The sequence below is a fragment of the Chinchilla lanigera genome, unplaced genomic scaffold, assembly GCF_000276665.1.
Source record: "Chinchilla lanigera isolate Chin_1 unplaced genomic scaffold, ChiLan1.0 scaffold00002, whole genome shotgun sequence".
NCBI classification, from domain to species: Eukaryota; Metazoa; Chordata; class Mammalia; order Rodentia; family Chinchillidae; genus Chinchilla; species Chinchilla lanigera.
The window spans coordinates 43,294,343-43,316,720 of record NW_004955403.1 but is presented as its reverse complement, the minus strand read 5'-3'; the positions used below and the strand labels follow the sequence as shown (position 1 = coordinate 43,316,720).

Genomic DNA, 22,378 nt, shown 5'->3' with positions numbered 1-22,378 from the left:
GATGTCAGTCCTTAAAGCAATATGTAGTTGTATTCTTTCTCTAGAGAGTAAGAAAGAATATTTTTCAGTAAGAATAACTGTAACCTAAAGTTTGGCAAATTTGTAAGATAATGGTCGTTTTCAGTTCCTGAGAGGGAATGGACTCCTTGAGATGCTCTTATGCAAAACCGGCACAGCATGACAGGTGAGGGTGAGCTAGATCAGGGTTCTCAGTTGCTACTCATTGATTCAACAAACACTTACTGAATGTCGGCTGCATTTATGGACCTGAGCTTCTAGTGGGGAGAGAGAAATAATAAATAGACAAGAAGAGTATTCGAGAAGTACTGTGCAGAGAATTAAGATATGTCACAGGGTGACTAGCGGCTTTTGATTGAGTGACCCCACGAGGTCTGGCTCAGGATATGAGAAGTAAGATGAGTTTTGATTGGACAAGGAGTGAGTCTGTGTGCAGAAATCCACAGGAGGGTGGGGGCCACCTCTTCAAAGGCCACCAAACACAAATGACATTGGCATCTTTGAGGAAGCAGAAAAATACAAGGAACATGGCAGCAGAAGGTCTACAGTGGGAAGTGTTCACGGGGGGAATTAGGGCTGGTCACTGTATTGTGGTTCTCAGCCTGGGCTTCATGTTAGCAACAACTGTAGCAACTTTTCAAAAAATAACTCTGGGGACAAATTAAATTGAATCTCTGAAGATGGGACCAGGCATCAATTTTTGTTGCTGTTTGTTCTTGCTATTTTTTCTTTTTCCCTTTTCCTTTGTTTTGGTTTGTTCCCAAAGGGATTCTGATTTGAAACCAGCATGGTAATTGAGGCTTTGGAGAAGGTGAGAAATGGAGATTTTATTTTAAAATGAATGCAGTGTCATTAGAGTCCTCTAACAAAAGGAGGGACAGGATCTGATGACTGTCTTGGAAGGACTTCCTGCCTTCTATGTGGAGAAGGTGAGGAGGGTGGGAGTGAATAAGAGCCATCAGCAGGTGGTGGCTGTGACTCCAGGAGCAGCCTGCAGTCATGGGCAGGAGACAAGCACTCAGCTCAGCTACATTTTGTAGGCAATGCTGGAAGGAGAGCTGGAAGATTGTAGAGAGCAGGGAGAAAAGGAAGGAATCAGGGATGACTTCTTTTTGGTTTGAACAGTTAGGTAGCTAGTAGCTTTATTTACTGATTTGGGGAAGCCTGAGGGAGGAGTGCATTTGGGAAAGAAAACTGAGTTTTGGTTGTGGGTACGTTAAGTGAAATCTCTGCTTTAACTAGAGTTTAACCAAAGCCTTGGGAGAGTACCTCAAGCAGGAGCCAATCAGCACGAGAAAGGTCCCCAAGGATTAAATACGGTTGGAAGGGCAAGTGTGCAGCGCACAGAGCAGTGGATACAGACTTCCAGGCTCAGAAACAGCTGCTGAATGTTGATGAGCTGATCTTGGCTGAGGAAAGAGAGCAATGTGGCAGCAGTCAGGGGTGTGGGGAGGAATGTGGCTGCGGAGAGGCTGAGAAGGTAGGTTAGGGCCATTGAGTGTTACCCAAGAAGGCGCAAGGGGCTTCATGAGTTCCTGGAAGTTTGTGAGCCCTGCAGGGGTCTGAGCGGACTTGGGGTTGGAAGGCTGGGTTCAGTGGCTTTGACTGGTGGATTAGCAGTACGAGCCGAGAGACTGTTGAGGAGACTATACCGCAGTATAGCTCGTGAATGAGGGCCTGAGGTAGGGCAGTGGTGGTGGGAATAGCGGGGAGCAGGTAGTTAAGGGAAATGGTGGTGACGCTTGGACTGGGCTCTTTTGACACAGATATGGAGGGTGGTGAGCAATTACAGGTGATTCAGGCCAAGCTCTGACTGGCTAGTTGCTTCTGCATGCTGAAGATAATTTTTCCAGGTTCTGAGTTGTTAGTATTTTGTGTAGAAAGCAGTGCAAAATAATTTTTTAGAGGAGGCTGAAGTAATTTTTATGAAATAAGTCGACATGCTTTCAGTGACCATGAAAGGCTTTGTCAAGGCTGTAGAGTGCATGAAAATCCTAAAGCCTGGGCCGTGCTACATACACCTCCCCAGGTCCCAGCTTCTGACCTGGAAATGAAATGATAGACTGCAGAACTCAGCCAGGCCCACTGCCTTTCTCCCCCTCCCCTCCACCTCTCCCCCTTCCTTCTCTTTCTCTCTCCCCTCTCCCTCTCCCCTGTCCTCTCTCTGTCTCTCTCTGTCTCTGTCTTTGCCTCTGTCTCTGTCTCTCCCTCCCCTGTTTATAAGGGGATGCCTCAACACAGGCCCTGCCGAAGCTCTAGAGAAAGGAGCAGGGGTTGTGGAGGCCCAAGATAGAAGACATAGGAAGGCCAGGAAACTCCAGCAGAACTGAGGGGCCTCCTGGGGAGACGTGACCCCTTCCTGACCCTTGCGGGCCCTGCTCAAGCCAGGTTCTCCTTGCTGCTTTGCCCTCAAGCCCTGCTATCCCCTCTGCCTGCAGCCATCTGTTGCTTCCCTTGGCCGACCTCCCTCTTGGCGCACTGCCTCTGGACATTGCTTCACAGTTTATTTCTTTTGCTCTTGGCCTTGTGATAGTTGCTCGCATTGAGGCGAATGGGGTTAACAAGTCCTCTTTATGCTGCCTGCCCTTTCCTTCACTTATCTATTTGCCTTTGGAAGGGAAGGCAAGATGTGCACATGTATCCTAATCGTGGGCCCACCGCCCAGCAGCCCAAAGCCAACTTCATGAAAGCTATACTCAGATCTGGAGTTTTTTCACAGGATTTGAGATAGAGCGTAGGGTTCTCAAGCAAGAGCCCAACAGGGCCTAGGAGAGAGACTAAGAAATAGAAAACAACTGCCTCTGTTACTTTTAGTGTTTCTTAACTTTCTCCAATCTCACTGTGCTTGTTTATGGTAATGAAACATTTATCCAATATATCCTCAAATCAGGCTCTAAAATTTACACAGTTTTAAGTCATTTTCATTATAAAATACAACAAATGTACAAAAATGTCCACACACCATCCATGTATAGGCTAATGAATAAGGAGAAAATAATGGCTGCTGAATGACCCAGAATATTGCCAAAGGCTGCTACAGGGCTGTTCCTCTCCCACAGGAAACCACTCTTGTAATTTTTAAGATAATAACTTTCTTGTTTTACAAAATAATCCTAACACTCTAATTAATATCATTTAGTTTTGCTTGTTTTGAATTTTATCTATAAATGGAACCAGACTGTGCATGTTATTTGTTACTGCTGCTTGTCCTATGTATCAGGCTTGTAAGATGCATGTGTTATGCTCTGCATAGTTATAATTTGTTAGCTTTTGCTGGCATGTAGTATTATACCTATGAGAATCAACATACGACATTGTGTTTGTCCACCTTAGAGTAGGAACAGTTTCAGGAATGCAAGCGATGAAGCTGTGAATATTTTTAATGCCTGCATCCTCTTAGTAGTAGGCTTTTCTCTGTTGGCTAGAAGTAAAATTGCTGGCTTGTGGAATATGCATCTGTTCACCTCTGCTGAATCCCAAATGGTCATATGTTCTTGTCAACACTTAATATTGTCATTTTTGTTTTTACTTTTGCTGACTGAGGGTATGTGTTATCTTTTTGTGGTTTCATTTTGATTTTTCTCTATTACTGAGGTCAATCAGTTGTTTATGTATTTATGGTTAAATAGATTTCTTTTGTGAGGTAGATGATCTTCTGTTGTATTGTGTACCACTTTTGAATTGTTTGTAGAATTCCTTAAATTGTTCTGTTAAATATATGTGTGTGTATATATATATACACACACATCTATCTATATTTATACATAGATATCTATATCTGTATGTATAGATATCCACATACTTATATCTAAATATCTATTTATAGATATAAATTTATAGATAGCTATGTAGAAATCTGTATTTATAGATATAGATAGCTATATAGATATGAATAAATATCTAAATATCTATATATGTATAGATAGCTATAAATATAGATATCTATGTTTATCTATATCTATATTTATAGATATTTATTTATGGATATCTATAGATGGATTGTATATCTATATCTATCTCTCTATCTATCTATCTATCTGTATCTATTCTACTCTGTGACTTGGCTTTTAACTCTCCTATAGTTTTTCCTAATAAAAAGAAAGTTTAAATTTTAATGTAATCAAATATATCTTTACCTTTATGGTTAGTCTTTTTGGACCTTCTTTGTGAAGCTTTTCTGTACTCCAAAGTTGTAGAGATATTTTCTAGATTAAATTCTGCAAGCTTTGGAATTTAACATTTCTTGTTTAGGTCTAAAATTTGTCTCAAATTAATTTTGATGTGTGGTATGAGGTAGTAAAATTAATATTGCTCCACATGGGTTTTGTCCCAGTTCCATTTATTGAAAAGACAGTCCTGTCTATTTCTGGTACTTATCACATTTCTTTCAGGTGTGAGTCTGTGTCTGAGCGTTGTGGTCTGCTCCATTTGTTCATTCTAGGAGAGGATACCTAGTATTACCAATACCACCCTGGTTTAGTTACTTACTGTGTCGCTATAAATGAGTCTTCATTTCGGAAGAAGGCATTCTTTTTTTTTTTTTTTCAGCAGAGTCTTGACGATTCTTGGCCCTTTGCATTTCACATAAAATTTTAGCATCAGCTTAGTCAAGTTCTACACTCCCCACATAATGTTTTAGAATTTTTATTGGCATTGGATTGAATCCATAAATTAATCTAGAGAGAACTGACATCTTTACAATATTGAGTTTTTGCTTAAGTCTTTTAAATGTCTTAGTAAAGTTTTATAGTTTTTTTTTTCCTGAGAGACTTTGCATATCTTTTGTTATATTTCTTGCTAAGCACTTTATATTTTTAGATACGATTGCAAATGGGTTTTATAGGATTTAATTCTCTGCTGTTATTCAGAAATTTAGTTGGTTTTTCCTCAATGCAAATGGATTCTTCTACATTGCTAAGCTCTCCTAACAGCTTATCTGTAAATATCTTTGGATATTCTGTGAACTTAGCCACATCATTTGTGAATGATGGCAGTTTTGTTTGTGTCTTTTCAATTGCAATATCATTTATTTGCTTATGCCTTGCTGTGTTGGCCAGCCTCCAGCTTAAAATTGGATAAAAGGGCTGACAGTGGGTATCCTCCTCTGGCTTCTGATTTTGAAGAGGAATTTTCAGCATTTAACCTTTTTAAAGTACAAGGCTTGGTGTAATAGGAGGGTAATCTAATGGGAAAGGGGTGACCTTCTATCCCTGCTTTTTTTTTTTTTTCTGGTAAGGGAAATCAAACTCACAACCTCAACTTGCCAAGCAGGGATTGTGCCACTGAGCTATAGCCCTGGCCCTATCCCTGCTTTTGTAAGGGTTTTAAATCATGAATGTTGTATTTTGTCAAATACATTTTCTGTATTTATTGAAATGACTGTATGATTTTTGTGTTTTAGATTGTGAATGTAAGGAATCAAATTCCTGATTGCAGCATGTTATCAACTTAGTATTTGAGAAAGTCAACTTGGTCATAATAGTTTTTTATATATTAATAGATTTAGCTTGCTAAAATTTTGAGTGGGGTTTTATGCCTCTCTTCATAAGAGAGATTATTTTATAATTTTCTTTTCTCATATCTTTTTGTTGTTAAAATATTTCATTGAAATATTTCATTTTAAAATTCTTTTGGGAATAAAATTTAAGTTTTTCTGATATTAGCATACTTGCATTGAAATAGAATTATTTATCCATTCAAGTAGTTGAAGGAAGGTTAAATATTTTGAAACTGTCTTCCTTTGGAAAAATTCAAATCATGTTCAGAATCTGTTCAGTTTGGCTAATGGTGAGAAAATTCCTTTATATCAATTCTTTCATGGCAAAAAAGGTTCTTTTCAAAATATCTTTACAGGAATGTTCACAGCACATATCTAATGACCTTATCCTTTGATGAAACCATTTATGAAAAAAAGATATAACTAAATTGGCAACTTGTCCAATTTTCCACTTTAATCTCTAAATTAAATGTCAGTATGGAAAGAACTTCTCTTGTCTTGGATAACCTGTGACACTAATAGTTTGAGTATTGAGTCAGTAGTTGGGTAGTGTATCTTCTAAAAATAGTTCTTAACTTTTGGAAGTGAAATACAAGTATTTTAAATTGAAAGGATATAAAAATCTAGGTAAAAGCCACACAATGAACTATATGATTGATATACTTAAGATTGATGCCCATTAGCTTCCAGAAACATACAAATTTCTCTTTCTGTATTAATATGTAGTCTTCAAGAGGATTCAGAAACAATTTGCAAGCCATAATGCATACTTTTTTTGGCTACAAGGACTTCGGTCTCTAATTGTGAAAAATAAATTTCTAAGTGTTAAGAAGGATGAAGAGCTAAGTAGCCAGCCTGAGAAAATAATTCCTTCCTACCTCAAAGCAGTAGCTATAGTGTTGACTATGTATAAATATGTAAATCATGATACTGACAATAGAAACTAATTGGGTATGTTAGAGAGGTGTGAATCCATAGAAAAGTAAAGTTACATCAAGTATGTTATGGGCTGGGGATATAGCTCAGCGATACAAGTGCCTGCCTGGCAAGCACAAGGTCCCAAGTTTGATTCCTGGTACAAAAAAAAAAAAAACAACAAAAACAAAAACATCAAGGATGTTATGCAAAGGTAGTTTTAATATATGCCTGAGTTATTAATATCCTTTATAGAAAATGTGAGACATGCTGATCAAATGGTAACTTCAGGATATTTTGTGATGCTTACAAGCTTAGTAAGGAATTATTGGAGTTTTGAAATGAGATGAGATGTTAGCAGTCATGCCATCTAAGTTCTTTGTGCAAAGGGTGAGACCAGGGATTTCACAGGGATCAGAAAGGCATTTGTTGGTAACTTGAGACTATATTTCCTTGTTTATTTATTCAGTGCAAGTTTATCAAGAACCTGCTGTGTATGCAATGCTGTTTTATACACTTTGGATGGAGTGGTAAGCAAAAGAAGCCCTTTTCTACAGGGGATTTATTTTCCAGAATGGAAAACTAACAACAAATGAAGACTTACATAGTAATAAAATGGCATATATTGAGAAATTATGTCTTAGTACGTTTTCTGTCACTTTCTGTCACTATAGCAAAATACCTGAGGCTAGTACTTTTTACAGAAATCTGTTTAACTCACAGTTTTGGAAGTCTAAGAACATGGTGTGTGAATACTCTGGTCAGGGCCCTTTGGCTGCATCACAACATGGTGTGTGGCATGTGAGAGAGATTACACAGCATGACAGAAGTGAAAGAGTGATTTGTGGAAGCCAAACTCCTTTTGTAACAACCCGTCCTTGTGAGAACTAACTCATTTTGAGAGAGCAGGATTAGTTCCTTCTGAGGGCAGCCCCTTCCACTAGACCTCTCATCACAACAAAAGCACCACATTGGGGCCAAGCTTCCAGCATATAAACCTTTGGTGAACAAACCATACCAAGCTGTATATAATAGCAAATAGAAAAATGAAGCAAAGGAAGAAAATGGAGATGGCAGGGAGTATGTTTGGGGTAGGATGGCTAAGAAAGGAAAAGGATGACTTTTGAGTAAAACCTGAACAAAATGAGATGGGTATTTTGGGAAGAATAATCTTGAAAAAGCAATCCGGAAGTGCAAATGCTTTCTCCAAGAACAGCAAGGCTAGCAAGGGGATAGTGTAGCCATCAAGTAGGAGATGAGGCAGGTGCCAGATCCCATGGAAACCTGTAGGCCAAAGCGAGGACTTTGGAGTCCATTCTAAGTGCAAGGGGAAGGCACTGGTGAGTTTGGACTGGGGAAGTAGCACAGTGTGACTTCAGTTTATTCTGCCATAGAGCAGTGTGTGGCAGGGAGCAGCAGTGAGGAGACTGCTGCAGTTTTACGGAGAGACAGCAAGGACAAGGGAGTTAGGGGTGGTGAATGAAGTGATGACAGCTTGATGGCTTCTCGGTATGTCCCAAAAGTGGGGGCAAGATTTGTAGAGGACCCAGATACGGGATAGAAGGGAAATTCCAGGTACTCACAATCTGTCAGCTCTCTTTTACCCGACTAAACCGTATAGAATATTTTTCCAATATTCAATGAATATTTCTCATCTGAGGGATGTTCAGATCTAGGTTGAAGGCTCAGTTTGCCAGGCAGGTAGTCCTCTCCTCTGCAGTGGTGTGCCTGCCTTACAGCCCACCTGCCCATAGGTGCCACTTTGGTTTCTGCTTATTTGAAATGTCAGCACATGGTTTATTTTAGTTTACATCTGGAATCTTCATAATGTTTTACTCTTATCTGTACATTGCCTAAATCTTGTTCAGGTTAGATTTGTTTTAAATTAAAGTGTACTATACATTGCTTAAATCTTGTTCAGGTTAGATTTGTTTTAAATTAAAGTGTACTGTACATTGATATGACTGAGGTAGCTCTGGGGGTTGGCACTGAAGTAATAGTTCTGGAGAAAAGGAAGGAAGGAAGGGAAAGAAAAAAAGCAAGAGAGAGCAAAAGAGAGAAAGGAATGAAAGGAAAGAAAAAGAAAGAAAGAAAGAAAGAAAGAAAGAAAGAAAGAAAGAAAGAAAGAAAGAAAGAAGGAGAGAAAGAAAGAAAGAAAAAAGAAAACAGAAAGAGAGAGAAAGAAAGGAAGAGAGGGGCAAAAAGAAAAAGACAGGGAGGGAGACAGAAAGAATCTGTTAGTTAGTGGCTGCTTCAGCAGATAGACGCTTGCATACAGAACAGTCCCAATAATGCTGAGTTCTGATTGTGCCAACTCATTAAATCGCCCAGAGAACAGCACCATTGGTCAGCAGTCCCCGTTGCCGTGGTGCGGTGACATTGAATATTGACTCTGAATTGACATCAAAGGCAAGTCCTTTGGATTTCGTTCATACCGACTGTCACTTTATTTTCTTTACCCTCTAAACCAAAAGAGCCCACATGAAAACAAGATTGTATTTAGTAATAAAATTTCCTTTTGCGTGTAAATTGCTAATGCAGGACGTTGCTCATGCTTATCACCGCAGCTCTCGGCGTTACAGTTGTGCTTATCTCTGAGGGGAAAAGACAGCACAGAATTCACATTCCAGATGGCTCTTTTAAAAATGGGACTCGAGAGATAAATGAAAAGGAACATTTCACTTTGGCAGTTTCTGTGACTCTCCTCCTGTAGCCACATTACCAAGGGGATGAATGCGTGGAGCTGGTGCGTTCCCACAGAGTGGAGTTCTTAGTAGTTTCACATGAGGTGGCAGATTTCCTGCAAAACAGACAGACCGTATTTGAGTCAGAGCCTGTAAGAGTGACCATAGATTGCATTTTGTAAGCAAATGTGAATCGAGCTAGATCTTAATTCCCTTGGAGTTGAACCAACTGTCACATGCTCAGGGAGGTCCAGACGTATTCGTTTGGAGCCCTGCGTAGCACTGTAACTACAGAGATGCATTTGAACGCTCACAGATGTTTCCTGTTGAGCCAATGTCAAGGTCTTGTTTTATTTTTTATTAGATATGTCAGGAACCATGCTTCATTTTTATTGGATAAATTTCAGATACTTAGGTCAGAGAGTGCTGAGCTTAGAAGTTGGAGATTTATGGTGCTTTGCAATTTGAAGGCTGTTGCATCTGAGAGTGTCTCCGTTTTCTTCCTCAAACTCCACCCCTGGCCTTCCACGGCACCAAACATTCCTGGCTCTCTTTTACAACTTCCCCCCGCCCTTTGACGTTGCTTTTCTCTAGGCTTTTCATCTTGACTCCTTCCTTTAGTCCATCCACATATTCTTGCTGAACCATCTCACCCACTCACAGTCTTGGTTTCAACCTGTAGATGAAGGACCTTTTGATCGGTGTGTCTGAGTCACCCCAGCTACTCATTTCTGCCTGCCGGTGCCATGAGCTCCTCAAACTCTGCAGATTCCAAGTCACACTCTGCATTTGCCCCACAGCCTGCTCTTCCCTCTTGAGTGCTGACTTGATTGGTAGCTCTGCTCGTCATTCATTCACTCGTACTCATGGCTGAAATGGAAGATCAATGACCAAATCCTTCCTATGTTTCATTATAAATACGCTTTACAGCCTTAAATATGTTATCACAGGAACTCATGCATGCCCACAGTAAAAAGTCAAATGGTACAGAATGATTTATAATTAAAACAAGAATTTCCTTGTCTCACCCCTTCCTACCCCCATTCTTTCCTGCTGACGGGAACCACTCTTAACGCCCATAATTGCTTTTTTCTGGTCGTTACCATCGTATGTCTGAGTTCAGCGCTCACATTGTTACTTCCTGATTGTCAACGTTGGATAGTATTGGCTGGCTTCCTCCCACACTTTAATAACCAGTGTAGTTGCGTCACAAGTTTTAGTTCCTCTACTTAAGTAACATAGATAGTATTATTCTGTTTTATATCTTGCCTCATAACCCCTACATAGATGGCCTCACTTGGTTCCTGACTGATGGAATAAGCATGTTGGCATCCCTTTGCCGCCCTCTACTTCTCTCTGCACTTCTCCATATCTGCTTCTGTCATTAACGCTGAACTTCCAGTTACTAATATCAATTATATGTGTTCGGTGAATTGATCCGTTTATTTTCCCTGAGAACTTTGAGGATACTGCTCATTGTCCTTGGCATCCAGTATTGCTGAGAGCAAGTCTGACTAATCCGTCTAATTCTCCTTCCCTTGCAGGTGATCTGCACTTCCTCCTTGGAAGGCATTAGGACATTCTCTTTGACTTTGGGGATCTGAAATTCTCTCATGTTGTGTTCAGGCGTGTGCTTTTGTTTTCTGTTTGTTTCCTGCTTTTTTTTTTTTTTTCTCTTTTACTAATTTTCTCCTGCTTTCTTGCCTTACTTTTTTGGGGGCTCTTGTTGCATGTTGGGCAATGGAGGTTGACCACCTTTTGTCTCCTTTACCCATGCTCACTTGCCGCTCTGCTTTCTGTCCTGAATGAAATGGTACAAGGCCCTCCGTAAATCCATACAGATGCTAGTGCCATGCATTTGGACTTCCAGAACCATTAGCTGGAACAAACTGCTCTCTTTTATAAATTACCCACCTCAGGTATGATGTTGAAGCAGCAGAAACCACACTGAGAAGTCTGCCTTTTACTCCCTTTAGGATATCATTTAATAAACAGAAGCTTCTTTTTATTTTAATGTGGTTCAGTTGATCAGAGTTCGTGGTTAGTGCTTTGTCTGTCTTAAGAAATCTTTTCCTAAATGAGGTCAAGGAGATATTCTCTCACACTTTTTGTGAAATCTTTGTTTTTGTCTCCAATATTTAAATCTTTATCAAACTGGAATTCTTTCTTGTGTGTGTTATAAGGTCAGACTCAAATTTCCAGACTAAAAGCAAATAGATACAAACTTGTATTTCTTTGACAACAAAAGCATAAAAATCAGGCAGGTGTTGGAGGGAGGCCATAGGTGGCTGAGACTTTGACATGTCCTCTCAGTGTGTTGTCCATCCATCCTGTAGCCAACCTCTGCTGCCTCCGCGCTGCTCAGTAGACTCTTGTCAGCTGGCCATCTCTTGCTCTTGATCAGTACAACCTTGCAAGAGGAGCAGCTCTTTGCTCCTCACTCAGGTGGGTGAGTGGGAAAGTAAAAGTATTTTGCTTGCTGAACTTGCCAGAATTCTGTTTAGGTAGAAATTGACTTGATTTTCATGAGACTTTTTAATCAAGGAAACTAATAGTTTTTCAAAGTAAAATGTATTCTAAAGAAAAAATCTACAAGTTAGCAATACTCACTTCTTTCTCAGTGTTAAAGTGTGGCCCACCATTTTTGAATGTAGTCATGCTTTTAATGTACAGAAAGTCAGCCTTTAATTTCCCTGAAACTTTGGAACTTGCAAGTGTGAATCATGAAACTGAACTGAATTTGGTTTGGGGATGATCTGTCTTATTCATAAAAGAATGTTTCTATTAGAAAAGTTTTTCTTTTTTTTTTAAAGAAGCTTGGAATAGCAGTGATTGCTTTCTGCATTCAGGTCTATTGGAAGGGAAAGAAATATACTGCTGGAAGGAATTTGAGATATTCTTGTACAATATTTTGCCTTGAAGAAATAGACCTTTTAATATAGCTCCAGAAGAGAAAATTCCACTCTCCCCTGCTAATATTTAGCATACTTCATTGAGAGTGAATTTCCTTATGCTGTGTCTTAAGCCCATTTTCTTATTCTATTTGGAGTGGGGAAATAGAAAATCGGGTGGGTCATCTTGTGAAGGCTAATGGCTCTTCATCTGCTTGACAGACACTGCTCAATCTACACTGTCCTTCTCTTTATTATATAATCTGTTTGTTCAGCTCACCCTCTTAAACCAGTTCCCACATCTTCTAATTACTTTCTAAAATCCCATCTGATCTCCCTCCACACCACTTACAAATTATGATTTGTAGACACAAACACTGAGTATAATACTTCTGCCTAGGTATTCTCAAACGTTAGCAGACCTATAGTGATGATGCTCTGTTTTAGGGATTTCTCTAACTAAGGGTTCTGACTTGAATTTTTTTTTTTTTCATGAGAAAAAGATGTTTGGACTTACAGCTATTTGACAGTTGGAATGCACTTGTTTATCATTGCTCCTTCCTAAGGTTACTGAAAATGATAGGTAAAGTAAAAAAAAATGCAAACCTGAATGGACAAAGGATATGGGTATGAGGATTGTGGATGAAGATTTCAACAAATATTTGGAAGGTGGAAACAAGTGTATGTGTGGGGAATGCATTAGCATAGGAGAGAAAAGTGAAAGCCAAGTGCCCATAGAGAGGGAAGCCAGCCTGAAGGCAACTGATTTGTGTTCAGGACTAGAAAGGTTGTGGACTTGGAGCAAGGTATGAAGGGTGAGACTGAAAACTGGTGGTGGTGGAGGTCTGCAGAAGGAGTAGTCACAGTCCATTCCATCCCCAGGGGCTGGATTAGTGCTCCTGGTAGTTGTGTTTCCTGGAGAAATCAGACCAGAGACATTTTGGACTCAGAAATGACAAATGCAGATGAAATATGATAATATGGGTAAGAGACATACAGAATGGTGCTGTCTTCCTCCTGAGCACACATAAATCTGACAGTGAGCTGTATCTTCCTGCATCCCTGTGTTAGAGACTTGTTTTCTGGGAAACTGGTCAACTAAATATAAAAGACATTTTAAGCTCCCTCATGAAATAGCTGGGTTCTTACCCAACTGTATCGCATAAGCTCAGCTATTTTAGGTCTCAGGATAGGTAGCCAAATATTAGTTACCATACACAGGGGAATTGTCTCCAACATAAGCTCAAGAAGCCCAAACAAATAAGCAAACAAGTAAACAACAAACAATAAATAAAGCAGAAAGTAGGCTTAAAGGAAACAAAAAATCAAGGAAGAGAAGATTTAAACTATATTTGATATTCTCTGAGAGATTAGAGAAGATAATTATGTCTATGAAAGAAGGTTTGGAAAAGTAGGGTAACAGAAATTAGAAGTTCAGTGAGGAGTTGGAATGTTGATGAAATTACCTAGAAAAAAATAGAATGAAAATACAATGGTAGAAAACAGAGAGGAGAAGGAAGTGAGAACATTCCTTTTGGAAATCTAAAATTCCAAGAGTTTCAGTAAGAGAACAAAGAGAATGCAAGAGAAGTAAATGATAGAGAATACGTTTCTAGATTTGAACATGAATTTCCTTGTGGAAAGAGTACATTAGGTGCCCGGCATGATGAATGACAGACACTAAGACCAACTTTATAACATACCAAATAAAGTCTGTGAATAAAATTTTTTTGTAAAAGTTTTAACAGAGAAAAAGTAGGTCACATATAAAGGTTCAGAAGGCCAACTAGTGTTTGACTTCTCAGCAGAACAGTGGAATTTAGAAGAAAAAGAACTCCGGCTTGAGGAATAACTTCTCTATTTAAATCTAAGGGAAAATAATTTCCTACCTTGTGTCCTACCCCTGGCCACACTGCAGCCAGACACAAGAGTGAAATAATGGTAATCTCAGAGAGATATGAAAGGTCTCATACAGATGATCATGCAGGCACCCTTTCTTGGGAAGTTCCTGGAAGAGCCACTCTACCAAAATGACAAGATAAGCCCCCAAAATATGCAGGGTATTGAGGAAAGGGAGGAAGTTCCCTGGTGGGAGGTGAGCGGAGGCTGGGAACAGGGGAGTTGAGGGTGTGACTCTCAGTTCAAATCCAAAGGTCCAAGAACCACATGTTCTGCTCTCCACATACAGGAGAAATAAGGTGTCCCAGTGCCAGAGGAGAATGGGGAACTCGACTTTCTTCTGCCTTTTTGTTCGCTGAGCCCTCAGTCCATTGGATGGTGCCCACTGACACAAGTGAGGGCAGATGTTCCTTAGTCACAGGGCCAATATCCGCCCCCCTCTCTGCCAGAAGCACCAACATCAACATGAACACACCTGGAAAGAATACACCTCTAGCTATGTGGTGTCCCTTAATTCAGTCAAGTTTCCCAAGTGACACCTGGATATCACAGTGTCAGATTTCTAGATTGGACACTGTGTGGAAATGCTGATTTTTCAGCCATTTTCTGGAGTCTGTAACCCAACACAGACTGTTGCTACTTGGATCTTAACTGTTCTCCAGGAGCCAGCGTGTTGAAGCTTCAGTCCATAGATAATGGTGCTGTCAGGCATGGGTGGAAACTTCAAGAAGTGAGAGTCTATTTGAAAGAAGTAGGTCCCTGGGATGTGCTCTTGAAGGGTGTATTAGAATTCCATCCTCTTCTTCCCTTTCTTTGCTTTCCAGCCACCGTGAAGTGAGCAACTGTGTTCCACCATGGGCTCTCACCACGAAGCTCTGCCTCACCACAGGCCCAAAGTGACTAGGGATTGAGACCTCTAAAATTCTTCTACTTTAAATTGATTTCTCTCATGTACTTTGTCACAGCAACACAAAGTTGATTAACACAGAGCAAAAAAAATATTTTACTTGCATCTATAGCTATTATTCAAGAATGCACATGATTTGGAACTCCAAAGCAAGAGATGCTTGGGTGCCTTTCTGAGAAGAAAGAGTATAAGAAAAAGGTAATTTTGTCCTGCAAGGAAAAAATGATTATGGAAAATAGGGAGCAGTGAGTGACAGGCAAGAAAATGAGCATCACATGGAGAAGCAGAGCTGTCTTGTCTTTTCTTTCTTTCCTACAAGTTTAAGTTTTAAGCAGGAAGCCAAGCTTACACCATGGCCACCCCGACCTGTAGTTTCTTAGATGGTTCACAGTTGGGGTCTAACCACACCCAATCAAGATGACCCAAAGCACAGCTGAGTCAGGGGCCAATGGAAAACTCTAAGAGACCAGGGCTTTGGAAACATAGGGAACTCAAGGGGTTTTACATAGGTTAGTTTTTGTATGTCACATTTCTGTTTCTTTAACTCCACAGCAAGAATGCTAATTCTACATTTGAGGCATTCCCAAGAATGACTGGGGACTTAGGGTTAGGTGGCTACACAGTGTCAGGATATTCCAAGTAACCACTTTCTAAGTGAGTTGATGCCTATTTGGCTAAGAAAAGTTTAGTTGTGTTTATGATCCACTCTTAATTCTTAACGACAGTTTCTTGTTGAGAGTGATAAGGCATAGGTTCCCTAACAGTCCCACAGAGGTCCATGTTCACAGTTGTTTAATGTCACACAGAGGTGAAGACAGTGATTTCTAGAAAGAACAGTGGTTAATGATGTATTTGTAGCTGATAACTTTTCAGAATTTGATTGCTGTAGTGGAAATCAGGTGGGCGTATGACCATTTTGCTGCCATACTGAGAAGGGAAAAATTAAATCCCTAATGTTGAACTAGAACACCTAGGTATCCTTTAAAGCCATGTTTAAGTTTTTTACCAAATGCGATAAAAGAATGTTTCAATATTGATATGGAAATAACAATGCATATAAAAACGAAGTGAAGAATGCTAATATCTTCCACTCTCCTGAACTTAGCTACATAAACCTACTTATGCAAGTGAATTTAATGTGTAAAATGTATTGAGCCTTTCCTTGTTTCTTAGTAACACATTTTTCTTGTGTTAAAGAAAAAAATGGAAGTGATTTGGTCTAAATAATATGCAACTATGTATCTGAAATTTTTTGGAATTTTTGGACTTCAAACTCCATCATATCCCTAGCAATGTTTGCAATTTGTAGACTGAGTGCCTTGTTTATCTTTTTGGTGATTTGTGTTGCTACTTTAGAAAAATGCAATTACCATATTCTTTCCTTCCCAGCCTTTCCCAGAATCTTCCACTTTTAGCTTCCTGGAGCCGTAGGAGGAAAAGCATATTATAGTTCAGTCAGACACTTTGATTCGTTTCCTTCTTCTGAGCTTTTTCTTCATTGTTTTACTACTTTATCTGTTTTTAGTGTAAAATGTTTTAATTTTATTTTATCTAAATTAAAATATACATATATGGTACAAAGTGATGTTTTGATGTCTGTTTACAATGTGAAATCAGACTAATTTACAAATCCACCACCTAAAATACTCATTTTATAGTGAAAACATTTTAAATCTATTTTTAACAATTTTGAAATGTGCAACATAGTATTTATCATAGTCACTATGAGACAATATGGATAATCCTGGAAAATATTATGCTGTGAAATACTTTATCTTTTTAATAGTCTCATTTTGCTGAGACAGAAGCATCTACTGAGTACTTAGTTTCAAGCGCTGTACTAGACACTGAGGAGGAATTTTAGAAAGAAGACAAAGTTCTGGCTGTTAGAAGATTTGCCACCCCGTCATTTATCTGCCAAGTTAATGGTATCAATTTATGCTTTCTCAGTATCAGTTCTCATCAAAGAAATCCATCATAGGAAAGGGGCTACTTTTCTAAGATAAATCAGAAAAGTCTCCCAGTGTCACCTTCCATGACAAGCTTACCTACAGAATTAAATCTTCATTGAAATATAAATTGTTCTATAAAAAAATCTTTTATTTTGAAATTTCTTTCATCTCATCTCTGCTTATCCCTGAGGGCCTTCTAGCTTGTGCTATAGCAGAAGAGAGACCAATTTTGGTGGCTATTTAGCTGTTGTGAACAGGCCTTCTCTCCCTGGGAGCAAGAGGGACGTGGTCGAGTCTGGAAATATGATTTTAACAGATCACTGAAGAATGGATGGATGACACAGGAGTAGCTTTGCCACACTTCAGAGTTCCTCACAGGAGTCTCTGGGTAATTAGAGATCAACTCTAACCTTGGGACCAAGTTACTAGAAATGAAGTGTCAATATATATATATGAGTAGCTGTAATAACTGTATTGCTGATGTCTGATGGTATATTGAAAGGAATAGTTAATGCTTAAAATTTTTTATGTTCTGACCAATTTTGCATGCTTACATCTGGTAATCTGAGTAAACCGATTTGATGGTAACAATATGCAGTGGAACTACCATGGTGAATTCCTACCATCTTGTCTAGTGAAACTCTGTATTATCTCTAATGTTATATCCAGTAATTATTTTCTTATTCTCTTTAATGGTTTGCTCAATCTTCCATTCTTATATCTGGTAATCTCAGCAATGTAGTTAAAGATAACAATATGTAATATAACAGCCACTGTTAATTCCTATTATTTTGTCTTGAAACCCTGTATTACTTCAAATGTTCTTGCTTTGGTTTGTTTATGTTTGTGATGCTGGTATGCTGCTATTGTTCTTTTTTTTTCTCATTTACTACTCTCTTTAAAATAAAATTAAAAAATAATGGACTACATCCTCTTACAGTTCCCACTCGGTCTTGGAAAGCTTCTCTTGTTGAAGGGAAGGGAAGGGGTCAGAAATCCCTTCGGTGAACTGTGATCTGTTTCCCTGTTGTCTTTGCAGCGGCCAATTTTTGTTCCTTGCATACACAGTTGCTATTTGAAGAAGGAGGTGGCCGGTGTGGTTTACCATGCATGTGATGATCAAACTGCTGTAGAGTCAAAATTTGGTGCAAGAGTCATCTGAACTTCTGCTGCTAAAGGTTTATTAATCTACCACAGCATCTTTTCTCCAGCATACCTGTGGGACCACATTTCACATTTCTCTGAAAAATATAACAAAGTATTCGGATAAGTCATTTTCAGATCTTTTCTAGAATTTTTAACATTGGAAAGATGTTTTGAAAAGCAAGAAGGTCATTCATTCAAATGCTTATCATTTTCGAGTTAGTTTTGTGTGTTTCTGAAGTAGTTAAAAAACAAAACAGGATTTTCTCCTAGAATAACAAGGAAGCTGAATAGTTATTTTTCTTCACTGCTGGAGAAGAAAATTATAATACCATATTCTTATTAAACATTCAATTTTTCACATTTGATATGTCCACTATTTGAGTGATAAATGTTATTCGATGATAATTTATTCCCTATATCTTTTGAACTATATGTTTTTTAAAAAGTGGAGGTGAGTTCTATTAAATTATATTTTCTAAAGATTGAATTAGAAGAATAAAAGCCCATGCTCTGGGTGGTAGCACATATTCCAGCTGTCTCCTCTGCTTTATTTTGTTGCCTCTGGCAAGGAACAGATTTATTATTTGGGCTTTGTCTAAATTTATAGTTTGACAGCCATGTCCTTGTGGTCAATAAACTATTCTTTTCCTATTAACTAAATAGAAGCTAAAAAAAGAGAAAAAAAAAGAAGGAAACTTGTAAAAAACTTATATTGTGTCTCTGTAATAGAAAACTCATAGCATTATCAACACCAACTTTTCATGTATTTTGTGAAAAGAGAACAAACAACTTTATATCTCTCTCCTGAAACTCCAAACTGATTGAACAGGATTTAATGTTGGCCCTCTATTTCCTCCTGTAGAAAAATCAAGTTTAGCTAGTAAGAGCTAACACTGCATTTTAGGCCTTGCTGGGGGTCCCGAGCCTACTTTACACATTTAGTGATTCCTTAGGTGGAGTTAGGTCAGAATACTGTGTGCCTACAGATAAGATCGATTACAGAGAGACAGCAAGGACACAGAAGGGCAGCCAGGGCAAAGACACGGGTGGAAGAGTCAGCTTCCAGTGTCCGCCTTGTGATGGTCATACAGCGTGTACCGACTCCTACTATGAAAGCTGCAACCACACACATGTAGTGTTTATGCCCAATGAAGTCTGTTTAAGAACTCAGGTTGTAGATTTTTTAAATAGGAAATAGTCATATAGTACTGTCTGGCTGGAATTCCCTGCTGAGTATCTGCTCTCAGAAAGAAAGCAGGTGTCTACCATGAGTCACAGTGTTTGTACACACAACCTACGCACAGCAGTACAACCTTACCAGTTACAGAACCCTTCTGCTCCATGTAGGGAGCTTTTTATAAGCCGAGTTCCCAGATGCCAGTTAAGGCCAGCCTCACAAGTAGGTCTTTCTAAGGATAGCTTTGGGCTTGCTGCATTAACATTTTCACACACAGGCTCGCATTTCATTTTTGTAAACAGTTTGTAAAAATACACTGAACCTTGGGTTACAGTGACGGGGTGAGGAAGGCAAATGTGATTGTTTTAGTGGGCTATCATCAAGGTCAGACTTTGAACTTAATAAAGAATCAAGGATGAGAAAATGGGAAGATTCTATTATAAATATTCTTTTTGTTTTTTAAACTGCTGTTTTGTAATGGGTTTGCTGTGAGAGCACAGGTGTGGTGAAAATCACCACTAAATCCAAGCCAACTCGAGAGACGAAGACTCACATTAATATTACCATCATCTGACATGCGGATTCCGGCATGTCCACTGTTACTGGCTGTTTGATCTCAAGTGTGGTAGCATTGACAAAAGAACCATTGAAAAATTTGAGAAGGAGGCTGCTGAGACAGGGAAGGGTTCCTTCAGGTATGCCTGGGTCTTGGATAAACTGAAAGTGGAGCACAAGCATGGTATCACCATTGACGTCTCCTGTGGAAATTTGAGACCAGCAAGTATTATGTGACTATCATCGATGTCCCGGGACACAGAGACTTTATCAAAAAACATGTGATTACAGGCGCATCTCAGGCTGACTGTGCTGTCCTGATTGTTGCTGCTGGTATTGGTGAATCCGAAGCTAGTATCTCCAAGAACGGGCAGACCCGTGACCATGACCTGCTGGCTTGCATGCTGGGTGTGAAACAACTAATTGCTAGTGTTGACAAAATGGAGCCACCCTACAGCCAGCAGAGATATGAGGAAATTGTTAAGGGAGTCAGCACCTGCATTAAGAAAATCGGCTACCACCTTGACACAGTAGCTTTTGTGCCAGTTTCTGGTTGGAATGGTCACATGCTGCAGTCAACTGCTAATATGCCTTGGTTCAAGGGATAGAAGGTCACTCATAAAGATGGCAGTGCCAGTGGAACCATACTGCTTGAAGCTTTGGATTGCATCCTACTGCCCACTCACTCAACTGACAAGCCTTTGCGGCTGCCCCTCCAGGTGTCTATAAAATTGGTGGCATTGGTGCTGTCCCTGTGGGTCGAGTGGAGCGTGGTGTTCCCAGTCCTGGCATGGTGGCCACCTTCACTCCAGTCAGTTCACGACTGAAGAAAAGTCTGGTGAAATGCACCATCAAGTTTTAAGTAAAGCTTTTCCTGGGGACAGTGTGGGCTTCAATGGCAAGAATGTTTGTCAAAGATGTTCGTTGTGGCATTGTTGCTGGTGACAGCACAAATGACCCACCAATGGAAGCAGCTGCTTTGTGGCTCAGGTGATTATCCTGAATGGTGCCAGCCATATCAGTGCTGGCTGTGCCCCTGTACTGCATTGTCACACAGCTCACATTGCTTGCATGTTTGCTTAGCTGTAAGAAAAGATTGATTGCCGGTCTGGTAAGAAGCTGGAAGAAGGCCCAAAATTCTTGAAATCTAGTGATGCTGCCATCATTGATACGGTTCCAGGCCAGGCTAGGTATGTTGAGGGCTTCTCTAACTATACACCTTTGGGTTGTTTTGCTGTTCACAATATGAGACAGACTTGCTGTGGGTGTCATCAAAGCAGTGGACAAGAAGGCTGCTGGAGTTGCCAAGGTTACCAATCTACCCAGAAAGCTCAGAAGGCTAAATGAATAGTATCCCTAACACCTGCCACCCCAGTCTTGATCAGTGGTGGAAGAAGACTGGTCTCAGACCCATTTCTCCCAACTGGCCATTTAAGTCTAATAGTGAAAACTGGTTAGTGATAACAATGCACCTACAGTCTTCAGAAGGAAAGGGGAATGTTTTGTGGGCCTATTGTTTTGGGGGGGGGGCAGTTTTGAGTTATCAATTTTTAAAATCATGGAAACAACTTGACCAAAAATCTGTCACAGAACCTTGAGATCCATTAAAACAAAGTTTAATGAGGAAAAGAACCCCACATACAAGTGTTATTGACTGCAGTCCAGTTATAATCTGGGATATTTTTTGCATTTGCGGATGACTACTTTCAGTATTCTCAGACTTGGGTTTCACACAGCTTAAATCAGTTGCCTGTAGCTTTGACTAGACCATTGTCTCTTGCGCGCTGCTGAATGATTATACCTGTAGGTAAATATTCTTGAGAGAGCTCATCCCTCTCTGATATTTCATTCTTCAAATATGACTACCGAATTGCATTTATCTGGAAACAGCATTGCAATCTAGGGATGGGCTCCTTCAAATGCTTGCGATATTACTTTTATGAAGTTAACCCAACTATTTTAGAGACAGTTAAGCAATCAAAATAACTTAGAAATTCCTGTTTCTTCTTGTGTTGAATAGTAGCTATTCTTTAAAAACTGAATGATTTAAGAGGGCTTAAGTATGTAATTAAGTAAAGAAACGGCTGGCAGAAGAGGCCTCCTGTTTGCCTTCATAAGGAGAGACATAAATGTGTTTTTCTCTCTGCTCAGAGCCTAAGAACTCCCCTGTACAAATTAATCATCATTTCTTGTTTCTGTAACCCCATCAAGATTCTTAGGGAGTTATTGTGGACCTGGGGAGGGCAGCAAGCTTTTATGGAGAAAAGAAAGAAAATAGCTAGTGAGATCTGGGACTTGGGAGACTGTCATGAGGAACCATATCATTAAGACTATTGTCTGAAGGATTTAATGATCCATTTGCCACTAACTCAGCTTCCGTGTCCTGTGAAATGAACATTCTTCCCTTCTTGTTGTGGCTTAAATGACACAGCTCTGGTTTAACTGATGGGGTTTTCTTTATAGGGAATTTATATGGTGTTCCTTTGGGTTTAGCTAATAGGTTCCAGAGGACTCTGTGTGTGTGTGTGTGTGTGTGTGTGTGTATTCCTTGTGCTTTTTCTCCTCCTTCTTGGGTGCTTGGAATGAAATTCTTGTCAGAACCAGCAGCATTTGGAAAATGGCTCCCTGTTATTTATTCTTTTACCTCCCTTCAAAAACTAGACAATCTGCTTGGATAGGAGAACTTGCCATAATAAGATCTACCTATGCCAGATATTCATCTTCTTTTGTATAAACA

The 22,378-nt window shown here is 39.5% G+C and overlaps 1 protein-coding gene and 1 pseudogene across 1 annotated transcript in view; both read left to right on the top strand.

The window, feature by feature from the left end:
• The window catches only part of Csgalnact1 (chondroitin sulfate N-acetylgalactosaminyltransferase 1), a gene marked incomplete at its 5' end in the record, with an annotated part of 168,602 nt that overhangs the window by 30,401 nt on the left and 115,823 nt on the right, over positions 1–22,378 (top strand).
• Positions 806–20,988, top strand: LOC102014634 (annotated as a pseudogene).